Genomic DNA, 5,245 nt, shown 5'->3' with positions numbered 1-5,245 from the left:
GCGGCATGTGGGATCCTCCCAGACCAGGGCTTGAACCCGTGTCCCCTGCACTAGCAGGCAGACCCTCAACCACTGCGCCACCAGGGAAGCCCTGCCCTAGTCTTATTTGCAGAAAGCAGTGAGTAGAAAGAGCAATGACCTGGGCTTAAATCTTAGTTTTGCCATACTCTAAGTGTCTGACTTTGAATTGATTAAGCTTCAGTTTCTTAATTAAAAAAAAAGGGCGGATATCTAGTTCATAGAGTTATGAGAATTAAATGAGATAATGTGTGCAGATTTCCTCAGCATAGTGTTCTGCATATAATGGAACCTTATATATGTATATAATGCATATAATAAATCTGAATATGGTACTTTCAAAGTTATTTCAAGCAGCAGTGTGCTGAGCCAGTTCATACTGACTTTTGAGAGCTACTTGCTAAATTTTCAGGCATTTTGCAAGCTGGTTGTTAAGCCATTATTATTATTATTACAGATAATTTGTCTAAACTTACAATTGAATAAAATATATTTATTAAAAATAAAGGTAGTGAATACTAAAAACTCATCTTTTCCTAATTATTTTTATTACATTTTACTATTATCTATGTTCACGAGGTTATTTACATCTTTGTATCTAGATATTCTGTTCTGCTGTTTTCATTATTTTTCCTCTTTGCTTTTCAGTTTGGGAAGTTTCTATTGACATATCTTCAACCTCACTTATTCTTTCCTTCATCATGTCCAGGGTACTGATAAGCCCCTCAGAGGCATTTTTCATTTCTGTTACAGTGTTTTTGATTTCTAGCATTTCCTTTTGCTTCTTATCGAGTTTTCATCTCTCTGCTTCCATCACTCATTTATTCTTGCATGTTATCCACTTTTTCCATTTGAGTCCTTAGCATATTAATCATAGTTTAATTCCTAGTTTTATAATCCCAAAGTGTTTGCCATATATGAGTCTGGTTCTAATGCTTGCTTTGTCTCTTTAGACTGTGTTTTTTGCCTTTTAGCATGCCTTGTAATTTTTTTATAGAAAGTGAGACATGATATATTGGGTAAAAGGAACTGAGGTTCTATGTTTATCTGGCTGGGAGTTAGGCTGTGTTTCCTGTTTGTTATAGCTGTAGGTGTCAGAGGCTAAAATTTCCTCTGATGTCCTTGTCTTTGTCTTCCCTGTTGTCTTTGGGTTTCCCAAGAAACTCCTTCTTTAAAAAAAAAAAAAAAATTAATTAATTAATTATATTTTTGGCTGCATTGGGTCTTCGTCACTGCACGTGGGCTCTCTCTAGTTGCATCATGTGGAGGCCACTCCCACGTTGGTTAGGCTCTGTTAAATAGTTTCCCTTGAGGGAAGGTCTTTGTTAAGGAGAATGGAATGCTGTGGTATATTTCAAAATGGCTACTTTTTCCCTCTCCCTGCTGGAAGGATGAAGGGATTTTTCTCCAATCTTCATAGTAAGACCTGTGGGGCTCCTAGAGGTAAAACTCATGAAAATGTGGGCAACCCCTTAGGCTGGGCCTCCAGGAGTTTTTAAAAAAATCTTTCAATCTAGTTCAGTCTCCACCAATTAGTCAATTGCCCTTTAAGTATTCCTGTCAGTTGCTGGTTCCAGTAGTAGTTTTTGCTCCTAGTAAGCCATGATTCTGTGTTCTGCCTGTTCTGATATTGCCTGTCTCTCTAGTTTTTGTGGTGGAGATTTGCCCTGTCACTTCAATTCTCTGATGGATCTAAGAAGGGTTATTGATTTTCAGTTTTTCAGTTTTTTTGTTGTTGTGAGAACAGGAGTGATAATTTCCAAGCTCTTTACATGTCAGATGGGAAACCAGAAGTCCCTGCCTATTGCACCTGTATGGAGGAAATACTATGTGATGGTATGTTCACCTCTTCCCAATTTCATGATCACTGATGTCATATTGGTAGTTTGAAATTTACCATGGTGGGAGAGTTTACACTATAGAAATTGGCAAATACTACAAACAAGGTCTTAATTTGTTTTGTTGATTGTCAAGAAAGTGATCAAGAAAATGTTAATAATGTAGATTAAGTTTAAAAGTGTATCATATCTGTAGCCATTACATTGTCAAAAGCACAAAAAATTGAAATATTTTTGCAGTATTCAAAAACTGTTATCCAATTCAGCAAAGATGTTGCTCAAGTCACTAACAAATAAGTGAAGTTCCAACATAAGTCTCATTGTTTCACTTTCATCTTATTAATGCAAATGAAAATGTCAACCAGAAATCAAAGCTATACAGGCATCCCTCATTTTACTGCACTTTGCCTTACTGCACTTTGCAGATACTGTTTTTTACAAATTGAAGGTTTGTGACAACACTGCATTGAGCAAGTCTACTGGCTCAGACTTTTTTCCAACAGCATCTGCTCACTTTGTGTTTCTGTGTCACATTTTGGTAATTCTCGCAATATTTCTTTTTCATTATTATTATATTTGTTATAGTGATCTGTGGTCAGTGATGCTACTATTGCAAAAAGATTACAACTCACTGAAGGCTCAGATGGTGGTTAGCATTTTTTAGCAACAAAATATATATATATATATTTTAATGAAATCCTTTAGTTTATTTATTTATTTTTGCTGTGTTGGGTCTCCGTTTCTGTGCGAGGGCTTTCTCTAGCTGCGGCAAGCGCCACTCTTCATCGCGGTGCACGGGCCTCTCACTATCACGGCCTCTCTCGTTGCGGAGCACAGGCTCCAGACGCGCAGGCTCAGTAGCTGTGGCTCACGGGCCCAGTTGCTCCGCAGCATGTGGGATCCTCCCAGACCAGGGCTTGAACCCGTGTCCCCTGCACTAGCAGGCAGACCCTCAACCACTGCGCCACCAGGGAAGCCCCCCAAATATTTTTTAATTAAGATGGTAGTTTGCATTTTTTTAGCAACAAACTATTTTTTAATTAAGGTATGTATATTGTTTTCTAGACATAATGCTATTGCACACTTAATAGACTACAGTACACATAACTTCTTATGACTGGGAAACCAAAATATTCGTGTGACTCACTTTATTGCAATATTCGCTTTATTGTGGTGGTCTGGAACTGAACCCACAATATCTTCAAGGTATGCCTGTATTCATTTGTCAAATGGCATCATAGGTTGGTTCTTGATTCAAGAGTTTGGCAAAAGTCAATGAAAGCATTCTGTGAGAATCAGTTGGCTATGAGAAATTTACGATAAAGAATATTGTATATTTTAATTTTTGTAAATTGCATGCTATACATCCTTTCTATCAGTAAATTTTACAATAAACTTATGTAAATATACACATCACTGAACATGGAGTTGGGGATAGTTATGAATAGCACACCATCCTTTCATATTTTAGTTTGGAGACTATATGAATGTTGGGGAGAAACTGTTTTAAAAGTAGTAAATGGTAATGTGTGACATGACTGAAATATGACATTCACAAGCACAAAACAAAAAAGATCAAACCATGGAATATCATCCTGTACCCAGAATAAGTAGCCTTACAAGTGTGAGTTACAGGGAATGGAGTCCTATTTAAAATTTTAAAAAAGGACAGGAAAGTTCCTCTGGTCTAAGATTTTGTCAATTGTTCTTTAAGGGCAATGTATCTGAAAGCTAACATCTTTTACAATAAGCATGTATTGAACACCCACCATATGTCAGATGGTGTTCTGTTCGGGATGACCCTTATGATCACACAGCTAGTTAATACAGTAACTGGGAAATTTTAGGACATTATACTAAGTGAAATAATCCAGTCACAGAAAGACAAATACTGTATGATTCCACTTATACGAAATATCTAAAGTAGTCAAACTCAAAGAAACAGAAAGCAGAATGGGAGTTGTCAGGGCTGGGGGTAGGCGGAAATGGGGAGTTCAATGGGTATAGAGTTTCAGTTTTGCAAAAAGAAAAAGTTGTAGATACCTGTTGCCTAACAATGTGAATATAGTTGACACTACTGAACCATACACTTAAAAGTGGTTGAGATAGTTTAAAAAAAAAAAAAAGAATAGCTGGGCTTTGAAACCAGACCTGAATCAAAAACTCATGTTTAGCAATTATGTAATCACAGCTGCCTACTTTCAAATAATTTCATCTTCAGTCAAAGAATATTTCCTTTCTCTGATTTACACAGGTCCCCCTTTTCTGTATGGCAGGGTAGCAAGCCATTGGCTAGCAGCTGCATTGCCTGAAGCCTGTCAGATACCAGAACGTTTTCTTGGAAGATTGGTACACAGCCACCATCGCAAATTCAAAATGGGGTCATCAATCCAAGAGATTTAGTGGAGAAACAAACACAGGTCAGAGAAATAGGCAAGAGGAGTCTGGGAGAAATAATTTTGGCTGTTTAAAAGACAAAATTCATGATGACATAACTGAGAACGTGCTTTTCTATTAAAAGAAAAAAGTCTGTCATGGAAGAGGTTTGAAATCATAATATTTTTAATGTTATAACTTGAAGTATTTTTTCCTGAATTCTTACAGAGTAAAACAGAGCTAAAGCTAATTATAGGCAGTATATGGCAGAGGAGGGCCTGGAGTGGAAGAAAATACTTCTGAGAATGAATTAGAATCAAACTGAGTGGGAACAGCCATGTCTAGAAGTGACAAAACTCAAAATATTTATTATAAAAGACAAAAGATTCTAATATTACCCAAATTTAATCAAGGTGAATAGACTGTTCCAGAAAAGCAAGAGTACAGCTTGCTAGAATGGAAAGAACAATGGAATCAGACTTGATTTTAAAATCTACACTGATAAGTGGTGTAGTGTAGGACAAACTACTTAATCTTCCCAAGGCTGTTTCTCTACTGTAGGTTGGTGTGAGCAGTTGTTTGACAAACACTTATTGACTACTAGGGCCAGGACTGACTGCGTAGGTGCTAGGGATACAAAAATGAAGATAGTATTGTACTTGCCGTCAACTTCAATATAATATAATAAATATTATGAGAAAATCTACTGAATGTTTTCTACGTGCCCAGTACTAATATAAATGCTTTAAACTCATTAAATCTTCATTTAAACCTTTTCAGAAACTAAACCACATGTACTACACCATTTACAAGAGGCACAGAGAAGTTAAGTATCTTGCCTAGGATCAAACAGCCCTCAAAACAGCTGGGATTCATCTTGACAGGTGGCAGGAATTTACAAATCTGTGCATGCGCAGGGTGGGAGTGGAAGCTTTCCACCCGTAAGGAGTTCACCCGTTCGTAAAATAGGGATTAAAATATCACTACCTCTTGGGGTTGTATCAATTAAATGA

This window comes from Pseudorca crassidens, chromosome 11, assembly GCF_039906515.1.
Source record: "Pseudorca crassidens isolate mPseCra1 chromosome 11, mPseCra1.hap1, whole genome shotgun sequence".
Lineage (NCBI taxonomy): Eukaryota > Metazoa > Chordata > Mammalia > Artiodactyla > Delphinidae > Pseudorca > Pseudorca crassidens.
The sequence above is the reverse complement of the archived record's forward strand: the minus strand, read 5'-3'. Positions refer to the sequence as shown.